Source organism: Globicephala melas, chromosome 2 (assembly GCF_963455315.2).
Source record: "Globicephala melas chromosome 2, mGloMel1.2, whole genome shotgun sequence".
In the NCBI taxonomy this organism is placed as follows: domain Eukaryota; kingdom Metazoa; phylum Chordata; class Mammalia; order Artiodactyla; family Delphinidae; genus Globicephala; species Globicephala melas.
In genome coordinates this window covers 101,351,367-101,371,671 of record NC_083315.2, presented here as the reverse complement: position 1 = coordinate 101,371,671, position 20,305 = coordinate 101,351,367, and the positions used below count along the sequence as shown (strand labels likewise).

At 36.5% G+C, this 20,305-nt stretch overlaps 1 protein-coding gene across 9 annotated transcripts in view; it reads left to right on the top strand.

Annotated features, from left to right (window-relative positions):
- The window catches only part of HNRNPC (heterogeneous nuclear ribonucleoprotein C), a 46,969-nt gene that overhangs the window by 2,577 nt on the left and 24,087 nt on the right, over positions 1–20,305 (top strand). For 5 of the 9 annotated variants that reach the window (XM_030844204.2, XM_030844201.2, XM_030844199.2 and 2 more), the window contains one exon: positions 2,569–2,594. The exons of 2 other annotated variants lie outside the window; for them this stretch is intronic. The gene's annotated coding sequence lies outside the window, so the exon portion shown is untranslated. Of the gene's footprint in view, positions 1–2,568; positions 2,595–2,910; positions 3,320–20,305 lie in introns of those variants that run through there. 2 more of the 9 variants (XM_030844197.3, XM_030844198.3) reach the window with 2 other exon arrangements.

Genomic DNA, 20,305 nt, shown 5'->3' with positions numbered 1-20,305 from the left:
CATAATAGATTTACTAGAGAACTGACTTTGGTGTGACAACTGCATGTGTTCTCTTAGATATTGGAAATCTGGGGTTTATAAAGGGGAAAAGGATTACTATAGGGTTTTATAGTATAATATAGCATTTACTATGATATGTTATAATGTTCTCGTATTTATTTTATATCGATCTTAACTAGAGGATAGAGATTCCTTATTAAACTCTACACAGTAGTTCTTAAACATGAGCAGACATTAGAATCAACCAGGGGGCTGGTTAAAACAGATTGCTGGGCTCTCCACCACCACTTTCTAATTAAGTAAGCCTGGGGTAGGCCCTGCTAATTTGCATTTCTAATAAGTGCCACGTGATGCTGGTTGGCAGCCCTTACTTTGAGAATACCCCTTTAGAAGAAGGATCCAAATCTCCCAGGGATTTGACAAAGTATAAACTAGGTATACTGCTAATTGCAAAGATTACAGTTAGGTGCTAAAGTTAGTTGGTCATTTTTATGAGTGGTAGCTCATCAACTTAACATCTTGGGAGGCAGCTTCTTGATTTTGAAAGATGTAAATGTTTTCACATTAGCTGCTGCTTTTTTTTTTTTTTTTTCTTTCTTTTGCGGTACGCGGGCCTCTCACTGTTGTGGCCTCTCCCGTTGCGGAGCACAGGCTCCGGACGCGCAGGCTCAGCGGCCATGGCTCACGGGCCCAGCCGCTCCGCGTCATGTGGGATCCTCCCGGACCGGGGCTCAAACCCGTGTCCCCTGCATTGGCAGGCGGACTCTCAACCACTGCGCCACCAGGGAAGCCCAGTTGCTGCTTTTTAAGCTTATGTCTTGTAACACTGTTGCAAAGGATTTGTTTGTAGGTGAGCCACGGTTACATAACATATCCTGAAATTTTTGAGTACCAGGTTCAGGCTGTGACTCCAAAGACGAAAATTGAATGTTTCACTATAACTGAACATCCCTAACAGTTACTCAGAGGAGGTAACATTCAAATAGTGTACGTTTTCTATGTACATTTAGTTTAACATTTTGTACAATTTAACACATCAGTCTAAGCATAAAAGTAACTTACATGTCGTACCTAAACTGGTCTGCTACTACTTAAAAATTTACAGTTATAATTTTAGAGTTACAGTACCTGTTGCTGTCATCATTCATACGTAATTGACTCAAGCAACACTTTCTAAAAGCGCAGCTTAAAATTTTTTAGTTTACTGACATTTGAAAAGGAGAATAAAATCTCATGATTGGATATTGAAACGCAAGTATGATCATTCTTACCTGCTCAAAGACCTGCAATCTAATTGCAAATCTTGTTGTAGCTGGTGAAACACCCAGTCTGTCGTGGTATTATGTATCAGATTCGTAGAATTCCTATCTTGGAATTAGCTGTATGTTCTAGTTTATAAACAGTGGGACCACAGAAATAAATTCTTTAAGGACCATAATTTACTTTTCATCTGTTTTATGACATTAAATATTCAGTAGCCATAATAATCTTCTTTCCTTCATTTGATTTTTTTTTCATTCTGTTATTGAGAGTGTTAATGTGCTCCTTATTTAAATCATCTTTCCCCCTGATAGGTTCTGTCAGGTCTTTTGGTTTGACCACTCACTGGTTCTGAAACTAGATGTCATTTCTAGTATGTATCTTCAGGGTAGACCATTCCCCTTCAATCTGTATCATAATAAAAGCTACATGGACTTAAAACCCACTAATCTGCTTCATAATCTTGATGTTTGACATTTGCTCACTTCTTCATCTCTGCTGACATGGTTTTTCTATATTTTCTTTGCCCAAACTGCTGATTATCAAATTGAATGTTGGAATGTGGACCTTTTTTTGAGACCCTTAAGGGAATACAGGTGCATATTTAGTCAACTTTAGGCACCTGCTGACATTGAAGAATTGTGAGGACAGTCACTGGTAGAGGCGATGATTCTATAGAAGCTGTCCCCATCCCAGTGGGATGTACGCTTTACCAAAATGTGTTAGATGCAATGGACAGATGTTTCTGTCTTGGGGGTTTAGGGCACAACATTTCTGAGGAACTCTGACTCAATCTGTCCCTTCTCCTTTCACAGGGCAGCAAGGCGAACCCCATCCCTACTCACTGGAGCTCAGCTTTGATTTTTAACCTCCCTTCCCCACCCTTCCAGAACACACACATTCCCATTCCAAAACTGATTTTATAAAGACATTTTAAACATAATGATGCAACTTGGTGTGCACTACAGCAGATTTACAGGTGTTTTTTTTTTAATTGTTTCCAAAAACGGGACTTGGATTTAAGATGTAATTTTTAAATTTCTATTTCTATTTTTTCTGCAGCAGTTGGGTAGGAGGAGGAGGAGCCTTTTAGCCTCTCATAAACTGACCTCTCAACTTCCTCGTGTATTTTTAAGTTTGTTTGATGATGTGGAAAGGGCTTTGCTTGTCTGCTACTGAGAACTTTACCCTTGCGGTTTTTGTGGAAACTGCTTTTGGAAAGAGAAAAGAAATGAACTTTATTGACTTGACATTTTTGCACCTCCCGTTTTTCTAATCTGGGCTATTTTTATTTTTGTTTTTTTACAGTGAGATTTTTTTGATCTTCAGCTACAGTAAGTTATTCCATTTTTGTTTTTACATTTTTCCTGACTTTCCGCTGATTTCCTTTTTATTGTTGTTACTAGTTACTATTATTATTTATTATTATACTTAATGATGGTGATGATGATGATGATAATGACACTGATGATTTTTAACCGGATTAAAATCGAGTTTTTCTGAATGTTCATAAGAATTTCTCCGGCCTCCTGATTGACTTTGGAGTTTTGCATCTTGGGAGAGAAAGTGAAGGCATTAGCATTTTTAAGTGGATTGATCACATAAACCTTTTCTCTCCCAACCCCCCCTCCCCCCCTCCCCACCCTCATCCCCTTCCCCACTCTCGAAAGAATTTTACTGGCTGTTAAGTCTGTGACCTTATTTTTCCTGATCTTTAACTTAACTGTTTTAGAGCATCTCTGGACGTCGTCTGTATTTTTAATTTTTTTATTTTTGTTTTTTTTATTTTTAATCTTTCATTTGTTAAATTTTTAAACTGTGCTGCAATAAAATGTGTGTGGTACTACTTAACACCTAAGTTGGTGATGGCATTTTCCCAGAAAGCCATCTCCCTCCTGTTTCCCTTGAAATCCCATCCTGCTTTTCCTGTACACTACCCCTCACAAACCACAAGCTGCAGCAACATGGATGCCCAGCCTGGAGCAGCAGCAGCCAGGATGACCTGGAGCCAGGGGGGCCTTCGGAACAGATGCACACCCTTCCTGGGTGATGGTAAGAGGTGTGAGGTCCACTTGGTTTCCTTGGAAAGACTAGGAAATACACTGGTTTAAGTTTAGTTGATGTGGTGTAGGTGATAACTTCTACCTGGAAATGTTTGGGTTAAGGCTTTTGTGCGTATCTCAAGAGATGTTCCTAAGGGAGACCACTTCAGGGTTTTGTAAACTAATGGAATTATGAGCGTCAAACTGGGGCTTGCTGAGAGTATTTCATATATGGAAAGAGCAGCTGAAGTTCGCATATACTTTAGAATGAAGACGACTTGTTTTAATGATTAGCAACAAGACAGACATATTAGGTGGTACTTTTTCTTAGATAATTGCAAATCAGAAAAATTTTCTGTCATTTAGAGTAATCTTCCTTGGGTCTGTGACAACAATTTTGGATTGTATTCTGTTTAGACTGTTTTTTATCATTAAAAGTTAACATGAATCAGACCACAAGAAGCATGCTGTGATACTGAAATGCTATCTCACTGGAAGGTTTTTTTAAAAATAAAAAGATAAATAGACTTTTTAACCTCAGAAAGCAGGAAAATCTGTATAATCTCTATGTCCAAATCTGGAAAGATCTGGGAGTGACCTCTTTTTCAGTGATGACTTGTGGCCCAGCTAGGTATTGGGGAATCCACTGTGTTCCCAAGGGTAATAAGAAAGAATGAATCTGGTCTATTCACAAGAAAAATGCAGAGATTAATAAGGATGTGGATAGCCAAGGAGTTGAGAATATTAGCAACCTGTAGTATTTTACTGACAACAGTGGAGTATTTTGATAACTCACTTTAGAGTTGCTTTAATAGATTTTGAGCTGGGATGGGGCAGGGAGGAAAAGTAGAGTGATTTTTAAAGGTATATTTAGTTCTGTGGGTACTAGGGTAAATCACATTCTTGACTCCTTCCCTTGCTCATTCTGAGAGAGTAAAATCTAAAGTGAACACTGAAGGCAACCTCAAAGAAAAACAATGGGAAAAAGTTAAGTAAAATGTCCTGAGGTTATCTGGAAGAGGAATGGAAAATTTTCTTTTATAGGTCCAAGTTTTACTGATACCCTCTTTGGTATGAAAGCTGTTTCTACCTCTGTGTTTCTGTTACTGTCATTGTGTGGCTGTTGTTCACTATAGGTTCAGCTTAATTTATTTCTTAATTTTACAAATCCATTATTTTATGGGTCATGTTCTTCTGGTTTTGGGGATGCAAAAAGGTATAATAGTTCTTCAGGGACTCATAGCCTTGTGAGGGAGACAGATGGATGAGATAATGTCACCATGTGATAGAGGTGGGCACAGGCTAGAGCCATGCAAAGGTGGGTACCTAATTGACTTTTTTAAGAGGTCAGGAAATGCTTTTAAGAGAAAGGGAGCTGAACTGAATCTTAGAGAGGTAAGGCCAGATTATAAAAGTTTTAATACCATGCTAAGAAGTTTGTATTTTATCCAGAAACCAGTGGTGAACTATTGAAAGATTCTAAACTGGGGAGTGACATCAGATTTTCATTTTTAGAAATGTCATCTGATAGCAGTGTGGAAATGGCATAGAGGAGAATAAGATTGGAGTAGGTGATAAATAAGGAAGATACTAAAATAGGAAGAATAATGACCTGGCCTGGCCAAAAGCAATAGTATTGGGATTAGAAGGGGGTAAATTTAGGAGGATTTGGTGGTGGCTGTGATAGGAAGAGTGAGGGATTTGGCATGACTCCCAGGTTTCAAGTTAGAGATGTTTGTTCATTAAACATTTGAGTGCTTATTCTGAAAATCACCATTAGACTTGGGCACATACAGATGAGCAAAACATACTGTCTCCTGCCCTCTTGAATATTATTATAGACCATTGAGGGAAGAAATAAAGTGAATAGCACTTTCACAGTTTAGATCCTTGAAGGAAAAGAACAGAGTGAGATGATATTTAAGGGAACCAAATTTAGAATATGGAGGTGGGAGGGTGCTGCTAGCGAAGAGACCTTAAAGGAACTGATGTTGAAATTGGGGTCTGGAAGTAGATTATCTTACCTGAAAGCACAGGTATTGGGGGGGAAATCTTGGCCTCAGAGCAAGAAATACTACTGGAGAATAGTCACCAAGAATGCATAGAGTAGCAGATGAAGTTGGAAAAGTAGGCAAGTATCAAGCATAATGTACAGGTCCTTAAAAGGTCCATGTTTAAGATCTAGATTGTCTTGGGCACAATAGGAATCTGTTGAAGGACTTTGGAGAGATCTGATTACTTTCTTGGAATTTACTTCAGGCTGTTGTGTGGGGAATGTCAGTAATGAGGACTAAGTGCTAATAGGACTAAATAGGTTAGAAGACCTGTTATAGTAGGCCACTATCTGTTCACCTCTTGAAGAAAGTAGTAATCGCAGGCCTGAGGGCACTTGCCCTGGTTTTTCCCAGATGCGTGTATTAATGAGCAAATGTAATGAGTTTGAAGAGGATAGGTTAGTTAGGCTTTAGGAAGTTACTAGTTATTTCTGCAACACCCCTGTTGGGTCAGACTTGACATAATAGCTTTCCTGTTTGAAAGGAAAAATGAAGTAGAAAAACTTGAATTTCTTCCTTTTGGAAGTAATAATCTGGACACTTTACCATGTGTCCACCACTGTAAAAGTTCTTGTGTTAACTTAATCATCATTGTAACCTTATGTAAATATTATTGTCTTTCACGTTTTGGAGATGAGACTGTTGAAGCACAGAATTTAAATAATTTGCCCAAAGTTAGACACACTTAATAGATGGTGAGGCATGGATTCAACCCAGGCAGTTAAGCCTGCAGATTTCAACTCTTAGTCATGCTAGACGGACTGTGCTTTACTTGACATGTGAAGTATTCTAGGAAAACAAATCTTTAATTTGGTTAAAGTGCCAAAAAAGAAAAAATAAACTGCTCTGGATTTCTATTTTTGGCAAGTTTTAAGCTAAATGTCATTGTTAAATATTTTGTTGTTCAATTCACAACAGTTTAAATAGCATGAAATATCCAAGGTAATTGTTTAGGTAGATACAGCTTTGTAGTATAATTTTATGGACTCTTTGGATGTGACAGCATTCTTTAGGGAAGTAAACATGTTTAAAAGTGAGTTTCAGTTGGGAGAAAAAATAAATAATTGTATTATTTATGGTTTTAAAAAATATGTAACCCAGAGGGATGTTACTAAATCCAGTGGTTCTTTTTCAGTCCTTATCAATTACATTTGACCTGTTGGTGTGATTTAACCAGTCGAGCCACTTTCTTCCTTAAAACATTTTTTAACTTAACTTCCAGGTTTTTATTTTCTTTCTGGCTATTCCTTCTCCCACTCAGCTGGAGTGCTCTGTGGTTCAGCTCTTCCACTTTTCTATTCACACTTCCTGGGTCATTTAATCAGTTCCATGATTTTATATACTATCTGTAAACTGATGATTCCCATGCATATATCACCATCCCGGACTTCTCTTTTGAATGACATACTGTCATCTGTCCAGTTACCTACCTGACAACTCCCTTGAATGTTAAGTATATCAATTTAAAAGTATGAAACTGGGCTCCTGCTGTTCTTCCCTCAAACCAGTTTCTTCTGCAGTGTTGCCCATTTCAGTTAATGAAACTCCAGTTTTCATGTCAGTTAGGATGGTTAGCCATCCTTGACTTTTTTTCCTCTCATACCTCACCTTTGGCATTGTAGAAAATGCTGTCATCTCTGCCTTTAAAATATAACAGGAATTCTCCACCCATTCTGCTATGGCCTGATCCAATTTCAAGCCATCATTTGTCTTGCGCATTATTGCAATAGGTTTATGTTTCTTTTGCCCCTCTACACCAATGTGTAACTAGATTGATCCCATTGAAATGTAATGCTTGAAAAATGTATTGCTTGAGTAGTTTCCTTCTTGAAATTCACTTAATAGCTGGCTATTTCAGTGTTGAAGTCAAAATTTCACTGTGATTTACAAGGTGCCCTACCTGATCTGTTGTGCCCCTCCTCCCTTGTTAATGGTATACTACTCTGCTGCAGCCACACTGGCCTCCTTACTGAGACTTGAACATAATAGATGTTCCTACCTCAAAGCCTTTCCTTGGAATTGTCTTCCCCTAGACATTGAGACGGTTGGGTTCCTCAGTTCGTTTAGGTTCTTACTCAAAAGCCACTGCCTCAGTGCTGTTTTCTCTCACTTAGCCTTCTAAATACTCTTTAGCTCTTTTCATCAACTCTCATGTTATAGAAGTTTATTTTCTACTACGTAAAGATACAGAGAAATATTTGGAAAGTTAGACGTGAAACAACATTGATCGATTACTTCTGGACAAGGGAGAGGGATTTAGGAGGGTTAGAAAACTTTTGCTTTGTGTGCTCAAAGGCTTAATGAGCAACACAGCATTATTTTGCTTCTAATTAAACTTAAAACTCCTAGTTGTAGGGATACATCAACTCTTCGGATTTTGTGTCTGGGTATAAATAGCATAACTATGGCCTGTGTAGTAGTTTAGTAAGCAGTTTTTATAGTTAAGTTGTAAAAACAGCCTTAAAATAGGTTTGGCTGTGATGGAATGAATGAGTCATGTTAGCATTTGAGGGCATAGGCTGCTGTGTTGTCTGTGATGGAGCTGTAATCAAAATTTGGAAGAACTTTATCACTTTTTAAAAATTTATTCTCCAGTGGGAATGCCTCGCTATCTTTAAGAGGTAGCCATAGCAGATTAAAGGACATCTGAGTTTTTCTTCCTACCTAATCTGATTCCAATTTCACCAGTCTGAAATATTCTTCCTGCTTCTTATTTAGATTAACCTACAGCTTTTGAGTTGATTTCAGAACTAATATAACTCCCTGAAGTTCATTGAACCAGTCTTAGGCTTTTCTAACTAGTCTGGAATGACATTTAGGAATAGTTTAGTAGAATACATGTTAAATGAATATCTTCCCTTAGCCTTCTAATTAAAATTCTGTATTCTGAAAATGATGTAACCATTCATAGTGTGCTATAATTCCTTATATTAATCCTTTATATAGTCATCTTCACCTAAGTGGTTTTGTGATAACTTTAAAAAACTTTATGGCTAAAATTGAGGTAGCGAAGTGCTTTCTAAAGAAAAATTTTCCCTTGTCCTTGAAATTTTGTTGGCTTCTTATGTTGGAATTACAGTTATTTGTGCTGTTTAAGATATAGTTTTACTGAAATTAAAGAGGAAGACTAATCAAATGACTTAAGATTGATGTGGATTTTGAAGAGAAGATACCCCCATCTTTATTTTAGGTTTAATCCGAATTAAGCAGTACATGCTCACATAACCTTTAGAAAATGTAATGCAGACCCCTCAAAAAAGACATACTTAACCATCCAAAATAAAAGGTTTTGATGTCTCCTTTTAGACTTTTTTTGCATATGTAGGCGTTTGAAAAGTAATGTCCTACATATGGCACGTACATTTAAGTAATAATTTTTTTCTTCAACACAAACATAACATAAAATGTTATTAGATAACAGCTCTCCTAAAAATTTTCATGACTACGTAGTATTACATTGCATACTTGTACAATATTTTACTTAACCAGTACTCTATTCTTGGGCCCTTAGGTTTTCCCCCAATTTTCCCTTTTACAAACAGTTTTTATAAACAGTTGAACAGTCTTACAACTAAGATTTTGTTAATACCCTTAGTTATTTTCTTAGAATTATGCCCCAGAAGTACAATTATTCAAGAGCATGAATGTTTTAAAAACTTTCAATCTAGGTTGCTCTCCAGGAAGGTGAAAACAGTTTATCTACTTATTGGCAATGTAAGTGACCACTAATAATTAACTTCTAGTTTTGTGAATTACTTGAATCTTTTGCTTGTGTTTCAGGGTTTGACCCTGAAATTTAAGTGTTCTTGGTGTTTGATAAGTATAAATTGAAGAGTAAGAATATTTATCGAGGTGCTACCAGGTTGATTATATTTCTGTGTATACTTTGAGATTCACGTGTAATTCTTTTTCTCAGATATGTATATATGTGTATATATGCATATATTCAGTGCTATCTTAATTTTATTGTGAAAAAAATTCAGACATGCAAAAAAGAATAGTATAATCAGTCTCCATGAACTTGTCCAGCTTTAGCAATTCTTGGGTGATGTTGTTTCATCTATACCTGCATCCAGTCCCTTCCCCTCCTGTGGTTTTGAAGTAAATAAATATTTGATATATTTCATCTTAGCTATTTCAGTGTCTCTTTAAAGATAAGGGCTTTAAAAATAACCAGTCATTATCACACAAAAACATGTAATAGATATTTTAAGAAGGCATTCTCCAGTTGTGTTTTATTTCTGTGGGAATGGTAATGTGGATGATAGTTTTTTGCTTACATGTTATGTTTTGCTTAGTTCTTCCTAGAATTTGGGAAGTTCTGTTTATTAGAGATAAGTGTAAAAAAATTTTTTGAATGAGAATCTTGGTATGATTATCCTCGTGTGATAAAATTGAGTTTTCAGGATAGCAAAAGATGGGATTCCACTATATTTCATATACATTTTACTATTAAATTCTGAAACTAGGAATAATTCTAAATTTTAGCTGCTTGGATCTGAGTGATGGAGAATGATATAGTAACTTTAAGTCGGGTTTCCTTATTAAAATTTATTTTCTTATAAAAAATTATTTTGCTGTACTCGTGAAGTCTTTTGTTTGCAGTTCAGAAATCTATGACAACAAAGATTTTTCATCAGTTTGACAGACTCATTTGATGACAAAACCTGACTTCAATTGACATGAGATTATAATCTGTTACATTGAGTGACTATGCATATGTATTAATGCAGAAATATTAATGTATTTTATTTGATAGCTGAATGCTTGCCCAGATCCCACTGGGTGTTACATAGCAAAACCACGGTATTATCTTTGTAAAACCTGAAAAATCTTGATTTTTTTCCGAACATGTTTCCTGGGGAGACTTTTAAAAGTGTATTTGTTATAACTCAATGCTCAGTTTGAGTTTACTGATAAAACTGAAGCTTTCTACAAGATAATAAAGAAATGAAGTCTTATGAATAAATATTGTTGACCCTTGCTATTCAGAATATGGTCTGTGCTACAGCAACAGCATATCATCATCATCATCATCATCATCATCATCGTCTGGAAGCTTCTTAGAAATACAGAATTTCATGCCCTATCCTTTCACTCCTTTTTATTGCTTGCTTGGGAGTTGGAAATTTCGGTAAAGTTTCTGGCAAGAGTGTTTATGATGTTTGGGGAGCAGAGTTGAGGGTCATAGAGTAGCCATGTTTTACATAAATTTGAAATAATGCAGTATTTAAAATGGCCATTATATATACAAAATTTGAATAATGACTCTTCCTAAATTACAAATAGAATCAAAAATCAAGTAATTTCCAACAGGCAGGCTGGATAAATGGTAATGCCACTTAAGCAAGTAAAACAGAATAATGAATTTCTATTTTTCACTTAGATTGCCATGTTTGCTTTTTCTTTCAGTGTTTTTTGCTGAAAACAGTCAAGATTTATTGACCTTATTGAAGTAATTTTGAAATGTTAATCTTAATTCTTTTCCTATGAAAAGCATTCTCTTACATATTCCTAATGCTTGTTTGATACTCGTAGATTCAGGAAATTCTTTTTCAAGTGGCTTAAAATGTTCCCAGAGTGAATAGATGTTTGTTGATGGGGAGTTTTACTGTATAGAAGCTGCCCTAGTTAAGAGTATGTTGGGTTCTAAAATGCTGTCTTCCCCCCCCCCACCTCTTCAGTGTGATGTAACACTCAGAATAGAGGTGACTTAACATTTAATGATGGGGAAGGGGTTAAGTTAGGAGTATGAGATTAACAGATAGAAACTACTATACATAAAATAAAACAAGGATTTACTGTATAGCACAGGGAATTATACCCAGTATCTATGTCTGTTAGGACTGCCAATGAATGAGAGACCCCAAATTATGGAATGCAACATCCAGTGAAAGTTTTGTTGTCCTAGAGATGCCCATTTCCTTGATTTTATATAGTTCTGAATTGCTCTTGAGGAAGGGAAGCACACAACTTTCTAACTTCTGTTACGGGGTTTATAGAAAAGCTTTGCTGACTTTCGGCCAAGCCATATATTGTAGTCATTAAATTCCAGGGTGGATGAAGCTGTCTTTACAGAATGAAAGAATTATGAAACTAATACGGTATTAAAGACTGAAAAAAAGAGTATTTTAAAACCTCACAATCTTGCCACATCCTGAGATGTCTAACACTTCAGTGTATAATCTTCTAGATAACTTGTATATTGTGTATGCTCCTTAACATTTTAAACATCTCTTGGTGTCAATAAGTTATTTTCAAATGTTGCTGCTTGTATCCAGTTAGACTGATGTACTGAAATTCATTTAGTCAGTTTCTTAGTATTATGAACCTGTTTTCTCATTTTTCACTGTTAACATGTCCACATCCTTGATTCCTTCAGATGAGTTCTCAGAGTGAGATTACTGAGTCAAAAGAACGTGCACAGGTTTTGTTTTGGGGGTATTTTGTTTTGTTTTTAAAGAACATGCACAATTTTAAGGTTTTTGATAAAATAGTCCATTTGTTTTCTGAAAATATGGTTACCAGTTCATACTGTCAGAAATAATGTATGGAAGTGATCATTTCAATTTAAAATGTTTTTACTTGTTTGGTAGGTAGAATGTTTGGTTTAATTTTTGTCTCCTTTATGGTGATACTGATTTTTTTTGCTAATCTCCATAGACCTTTAGAATTATTTGTTAATCATCTTTTGTGTCCTTCTGTCATTGTCCCATTTTTTGTTGGTATGTACCAATAATAGTAAATGATGTGGTAGTAGGAGCAGCTGCTGCAGCTATGCTTGCTGTGTGCCAGGCACTATGTTCATTGTTTTCTATACCTTACTTCACTTACACCTCATTCATACCTATCCTGTGAGACAGGTACTATCAACAGTACTCATTTTATGATAGAAGAATCTGGTGTTTGAAGGGGTTGGCTTTCCAGAGGGAAATGCACACCAGAAGTGGTTGAGTTTGAAATTGAAACAGGTCTGACTCCAAAGCCTCTGAGCTATTAACCATTAGGATGTGTTTATTTTTATATTTTTATATTCAGTATTAAGAACTTGAATTGTGGACAAATATGTATTGCATACATTTCATCAGTTTTTTGCTTTTTATTTATGGTATATTTTAGTACGGGGATTTTTTTGTATTATGTTATTTAGGAAGTTCTCATCTCAAGGTTAGTCATTACTTTAAACATAGTTTGGTCACGGTGGGTGTGGCATGACTGTGGGAACAGGTATCTTTGTATCTACCTTTTCAGTTAAAAAATTTTTTTTAAAAAATAGGTGTATCTAAACATTTACAATTTAAGTTATTAACTTGGGTCCTGTTCAGCAGTAAACCAGGGTGGAGCTTTTCAGTGTACAGACATATGCAGAAGGATTTCTCAGTTGAGATTGATCTTACTAATTATCACTGTTTCAAAACTAATATATAGCATGAAGAAAAATTTTCGCTGTTGAAGGAAAATTGTGTTGCCCTTACTGAACTTTCTAAAAGGATGGGTGAGGCTGCTTACAGTATGTTGAACAAATCAGTGAAGGGTATATAATTGGGAGAGATTGTTAGTATTTTACACAACAAAATCAAAATTTGAAGTTTTCTTCAGGCTGGAACCCCAGGGATTGTGAACTAGATACAAGAGGATTAAATAGTATCTGAAATGCAAAGCCGTGCACTTAACAGTGAATTCTGCATGTGTTGACAATGCCAAAGTTAGCAGACGTGATAGCATCTGCATCTGTGTTCCACTCTTGCAAGAGCAACCAAACTTGGACTGCTGTGTTCAGAGGGACATTGACAGGTTAAGTTGTATTGATTATAATGCACCATTTATTTTTATGGAAGATAGGATAGGGAACAGTTTGCATAAGATGTTTTCAGTCAAATAAAAAATAATTCGAGGGGACTTCCCTGGTGGCACAGTGGTTAGGAATCTGCCTGCCAATGCATGGGACATGGGTTCGAGCCCTGGTTTGGGAACATCCCACATGCCGCGGAGCAACTAAGCCCGTGAGCCACAACTACCGAGCCTGCGCTCTAGAGCCCACGAGCCACAACTACTGAGCCCGTGTGCCACAACTACTGAAGCCCCCATGCCTTGAAGCCCACGTGCCTAGAGCCCGTGCTCTGCAACAAGAGAAGCCACAGCAGTGAGAAGCCCGCGCACCACAATGAAGAGTAGCCCCTGCTCACAGCAACTAGAGAAAGCCCGCGCGCAGCACGCAGCCAAAAAAAAAAAAAAAATTATTCGATTGCTAATGAATGGGCGTTAAAGAGAAGAGCTAAGGGAGGAAATTAGTTAAGAGCCAAATAAATTTTAGAATTGAGTGTCTTCAGGTTGTGAATTCGGTGACTTTAGTGGCAGTTCATGAAGTTTGGTAATTGGTGAGTAAGGAGGTTGCAAGGGAATGTTAACATCCTCTGAAGAATTTGGTGGCATTGAACTACATGATTTAGTTTTTTCATCATTGAGGTTCTGGGAATATTTTCTTAAAGACTTCATTTTTAAAATTTTCTGTTGCATTACTTATACTTTGATAGGAACAATCCTTTTTTATTATAAAATGCTTATTAAAGAAAACTTGGAAGGAAACATGGAGAGAAGGAAAATATTTACTTACAGCAGTAGTGCTCAAAGATAACCACTTTCAGTATTTTGATGTTTTGATCCTTTCTCATATCTCATTAGCTACAGATGTACCTGTACCCCTGTATATGTGGTTTTTTCTTTAAGACTTATTTTTTTTTAAAGTGTGGACCATTTTTAAAGTCCTTATTGAATTTGTTACAACATTGCTTCTGTTTTATGTTTTGGTTTTTTGGCCACGAGGCACGTGGGATCTAGCTCCCTGACCTGGGATCGAACCTGCACCCTCTTAACCACTGGGACCTCCAGGGAAGTCCCTCCCTATATATGTTTTATATTTTTATAATATATTTTTACCAACATGGAATCATTATATCGTTTCAGAACCTTTATATTGTAAACATTTTCCACTTAGTTTTCTCCAATTTTTTTGTTAAGTGGCTGGGGGTTTTTTGTTTGTTTTTTTTGTTTTTTGTCACAAGGATTTACAAAACTTAAAGATGGTCAAAGTTTCTTTTTCAGTTCCAGAATAGGATAACCTGAAATTTATTTAACATTGTCAGTTGCTTAATACAAATTTGTTGACCTACCCATTGCTTGGCACTTAGGTTTAATTAAGAATTTTCAAATGAACTTACAGAAACGTGTACTGGTTTTACTTAGTTATAGCAGTGGAAGTGCCAGTTTCTTCCTCCACTCCACCGGATGATCATCCTTATATTAGCAAATCTGACAGAAAAAATATTTTCTGGGAACTTGTTCAAGAGTGTGTGACATGGTATATATCATTTTAACATTTGCTATAATAGGGTCTTTTTAAAAAACTTGAACAGGTAATATGTACTTTTGTAAAATACACCGTCCTTGTGTTTCAGCCCTCCTGTTCTTGTTTCTGGTAGCAACTGTCTAAATTACCATGTTTGCTCTCTGTATGTTTTTTTCCCTCCTGAATGATATTAAAGTTACAAGCATGATACTTCACATGGGAACTTCAATTTCATGGCTGTATCGCCTAAGAATAAAGATAATCTATACTATCAAAGCAATGAAAATAAACATTAGTTCAATATTATCTCGTATACAGTCCACATTTAAAATTCTCGTTTTTACAAAAAAAAGTCTCTTCCCCACAACGTTGCTTTCTTAATCTAGAAATGGCCTCCTGCTCTTTTTTTGGAGGAGTCCCAACCAGGTGTGTTGTATAGTGTCCACAATCTTGAAATTGCCTGATTGTTTCCCTGTTGTATAGGTTCAAGTCAAATATTTTACCAAGAATATTGCATAGGGGAATGTATGTTTCTTATTTTGTGGAATCAGGAAGCATATGATGTCAGATTACTTGGTTTAAGTGGTGACCCATGTTTCTATAGTAAAGGTACGTTTATTTCCTCTTTTAATCAGTGAGTAGTCTGTTGGATAGTACTTTGAAACCGTGTAAACCCTGTTTCCCTCCCACCAAGCTTTCGCCCAGTGCTTTGGCATACATTGACTGTTGTCTGAATCAATTCTTATATTGATATAATCTACACCAATCTAACAGTTTAAGTGGTCTAAGTCTTTTTCAGTATGCTTTTCTTAAAACAGTTTTTCATGTTTATGGTTTATTATTTTATTCCTGCCCTTATTTTTTTCGGTTACTCATACTTTTTTGGGGACTGTTGAGTTTTTTGTCTTATATAGGTTTTGACAGTTGCATATGTAATTTTTACATTTAGATTTTGATCTGTTAATGTTTTTGTGTATAGAATGAGATTGGTCCCCAATTTTTGTTTTTAGATGGCTGTGAGGCACCATTTATTAATTTATTTTTCACTTATAATGTTTTTTTTAATTTATTTTTTTATTGAAGTATAGTTGATTTAGTGTTATATTAGTTTCAGGTATACAGTTAAGTGATTTAGTTATACATATACGTGTGTGTGTGTGTGTGTATATACACACACACACTCTCAGGTACCATTTATTGAATTCTGCATTTCCCCCTAATTTTTATCTTGAATATTCTTAGTTTCAATTCTTAGACCATAGCAGTTAGCATAGTTTATCTACAATGGCCAACTTTGGTGTTCTTGTGGCCTGAAAATACCACCATGTACTGTTTTTAGTAGCCTCTGTGTGATAGTCTTTACCTTGAGATCATGTCTATGTTTTGATGAATAATTATAGCTTTGGGGGTGGAGCAAATTATAGTCCCTTGGTATCTGAGGGGGATTGGTTCTAGGACCCTGACAGATACCAAAATCTGGGGATGCTCAAGTCCCTTATATAAAATGGTGTAATGTTGCATATAACCTATACACAATCTCAGATACTTTAAATCATTTCTAGATTACTTACAATACTAAATATAATACTATAATTACCTATAATACCATGATGTAATGTAAATAGTTAGAAATACAATGTAAATGATGTGCAGCAAATTCAAGTTTTGCGTTTTGGAACTTTCTAGAATTTTTTTCCCCTAAATATTTTTGATCCATGATTGGTTGGGATCTACAGATGCAGAATCTGCCGATACAGAGGGCCCACTGTACACTGGCCAACTTTTTTTTGTTGTTGTTGGTACGCGGGCCTCTCACCGCTGCGGCCTCTCCCATTGCGGGGCACAGGCTCCGGACGCGCAGGCTCAGTGGCCATGGCTCACGGGCCCAGCCGCTCCGTGGCACGTGGGATCCTCCCGGACCGGGGCACGAACCCGCGTCCCCTGCAGCGGCAGGCGGACTCTCAACCACTGCGCCACCAGGGAAGCCCCTGAACTGGCCAACTTTTTGCAGACATATGGGCAGTGTATTGTTGCGCTCTGAAGAGGCCAGAGGGAAATAGTTGATGAATGCAGTAAAGACACATAGGAAGCAGAGAACAGGGTTGGAGTGGGGAAGGGAGTAACAGGAAAGTAGTGTGGAACAGGGACAAGGGTCCTTAAGGGGTAAAATAGGAGCTTAAGAGTGTTAAAGGAAAATAATTTAGACCAGGAGATGCTGCTCTAAGTAGGCAGAGATATTTATTTATAGTATCCAAAAGGTACTGAGAAATGCTTGATAAGAAATTGTGGAAAACTGTGAAATAGGAAGTCTTTGGACTTGATTGCCATCATCTTAAAAATTTGCCAACTCATTGCTGCCATCTGGTGACACTTTCTCTTTAAAAGGTTTCAAAGAAAGATGGGAAATAGCGTATTAGGCATATGGCAGTTGCATCTAATTTAAATTGAATGTAGACGCTATTTTAGGTTTTAAGGGATAGTGATAAAATTCTAAGGTGGGGTTTTGAATTTCCTAGTCCGAGGTAAGTTATTTCCCTTGTGTTCTAGTTAGTATATCTGACATTTGATAAGCTGTATTGATGCCATCTTTAAATTTCTTTTTTTCTGGTCCAACGGATAATGTGATATGAGTAAGTATAATGTGAGTAGCCTGTTGAATAGGGCAAATTGGTAGAGGACTGACTGAAAAACTCAGTAGAAATATCTTGTGGCTGATTTACTTTCTGTTGTGTGTTTCCCCCCGCCTCCATCCTCCCTGGAAATATGCCTACATATGATACTGAACACAGTCTGAATGAGTGGCACTGCTTTGTCAAGTATTTATCGTCCATCCCCTTTCCACTAAAGTTGGAGTTCCAGTGCCCAGTACATAAAGACAAGGGAGTTGAAAGCTTGATTCCAATTATGAATTGATTCTTGCCCAGCTCCCAGCAAATTCCAGGACCTTCATAACCTACATTTCTGGACCATTTGAAACTTAACGTCTCATGATTGTCAGCACAATCTGCCTTTCCCACCTTGTCATATTTCTTCCCAGCAGAATTTACTTGCTCTTTAATGTGAACTTAAGAGAAATGGAGTAATTGTTATAAACATTTCCCAGATTTTAAACTGGATTGACAATCCAAGCTAGGTTTGCCTCTTAAGAGGGCAGAGAGCACAGTAGCTCAGGTTCAGAATGAACAGTTGGAAATAGAATTGACAGGTTTGCTTGCATTCCAATTAGATGTAAGATTTTGTGTTTTCTGTTTTAGGATATGACTGGGATGGTAGAAGTGGGAATAGAAATACATTTCTATAATTCTTGTCCTTCACGCTGCCACTAAAATCTCTTGTTGCTTTTATTGCTTCAACATGAAACATGGTCAAATGGACACACAGATCCTTTGGTGTAATAAAGCAATAAAAGTAACTCAGCATTCCTGGTTTTGACTTTTACTCACCAGTCTTAGTGATCCTTTGATGATAAAAATTGTGGAAGTAAGAACCTGGGATGACAACAAAAATATTATGCAAACACACATGTGCATGCATCCATGAGCTAGAGGTTTGAGTACTGCCACCCAATAGCCTCTAGGAAAATACTCAGTCTTTTTCTGTTGTCTGTGCTATGGTGGAATTCTGCTTTTCTGGTAACCAGATCCACTTGATCTCTGCTACTGAATTAAACAGGACGCAGAGTATCCAGGGGACCATAATCATTTCAAAAATCTTTCCCCCTTTGGTTTTACTCTTTGAAACCAATTTTAGGAAAGAAACTGATTCTGTATATTTTTTATTCTATGTACTTTTATTTACTTAGCTCTTCTGTAGTATTCAGTATTGAGTTTTTAAAAGAATGAATTTATCTTAATGATTTTGCTGAGAAAACTTTTGCAGGGTGTGACCAGAATACTCAGAAATTGCTGAGTGTTTATGATGTGCCAGAAACATCTGATTTTCAAAAAGTGGAAGAAGTTGTGATTTATAAACTCTGGATCCGTGAACTAGACATTCTTCACGGAGACAGTAGAACAGGTTGTTAAAGTTAAAACTAATTCATGTGAATTAACGTTACTTCATTATGTAACAGTGTTGTTAAGACTGTTAGTGTACATTAGTACATGGATGTTCTCAAAACATTTGAAAGTTTTTAAAAAATAAATGTTTAAAGAACCTGAATTGTTGTTACTAATGTGACGGGCCCTTTTTTATTTCTCTCAAATGCATTTCCTGATTAGGAGTTAGGTGCTTGACTTTTAAAATGTTTTCCTAAAAACAAAACAAAAAACTTACATGTTCATTGTAGAAAATTTGGGTAATATAAAAAACTATGCAGGTGGTAACAGTTGATTAACCACAAGAGTACCCATGGAACAATATTTTTAAATACTTCTGCCCTGTGTTTCCTAAGCACACAATTATTATGTGGGTAGGTATATATGCCTCCTGTTAAGTATTGTACAATTATATATACTGCTTTCTAACGTAAACATTTTATCGTAATTTTTCGTGTCATTTAAAGTAATCTGAATTTTCTAAAGACTGCAATTGCTGGTAATTAGAATACTGAGTTTAAAATCTTTTACAAAAATGCATGTAGAATGTTGGCTTGGCCAAAAAGTTCATTCAGGTTTTTCCATACCATCGTATGAAAAAACGGAATGAACTTTTTGGCCAACCCAGTGCAACCTAATGCTATAGCTCTGTATAAAGTAAAAAGCAAAAACTGACCCCTTTCTCTGCAACTTGCTTTTACACTTAAAATCTGATATAGTTCTTTAAGACTATATACCCTCTGGGTCTGAGTTTTAACCCAGTCAGAACAGTTTCTCCCATTTCTTCCTTCACTGATACTATCTAGGAGGAATTGACCTGTCTTATGAGGGTGACTCCAAAGTGTAAACTTCTGTGACCCATGAGGCAGCTTCAGATACACTATTCCATTTCTGTTAAGTCTTTAAAAAGAAAAAAGCTTAATGAGTTACATAAAGCAAAAACCCTGCAGTTTCTACTTAAGTTGAGAAAAATACAACTTTGCCAGCAAGGTTTACACTTTAGAATGATTCTGTGACAGTCCAGAAGTAAATGGAATAAAATATTTAAGGAAATAAAATGTTATTCAGTGATTTTTATACCCAGTGAAACTGACAAATATAAAGGACACAGGCAAACTGTTACTAAGATGCAAGAACTGATAAACTATTTTCCAAGTTCTTTCTAAGTAATATATTAGAATCTTGAGGGACCATAATGCCTAGAGAGATCTGGTAGAATTTTAGCATTACTAACCACAAAAAGATAATGCCACCTATATATAATCTTACAGAAGTGTTACACATGAGTCTGATCAATCAAGCCTTTGGTCCCAGCCTCCAATTTCTGAAAATACAAAGGACAGAAGTATATGTGGAATTATACTGAGGGTATGAAATTCTGGAAAAAACTGCAGGACAAATGCCCAGGATTCTTCAACAGATAAATTTTAAGTTAAAGGGGGACTTATATATAAAAAGAGCCTTAAAAGACACATCACGGCTTCCCTGGTGGTGGCGCAGTGGTTGAGAGTCCGCCTGCCGATGCAGGGGACACGGGTTCGTGCCCTGGTCCGGGAAGATCCCACA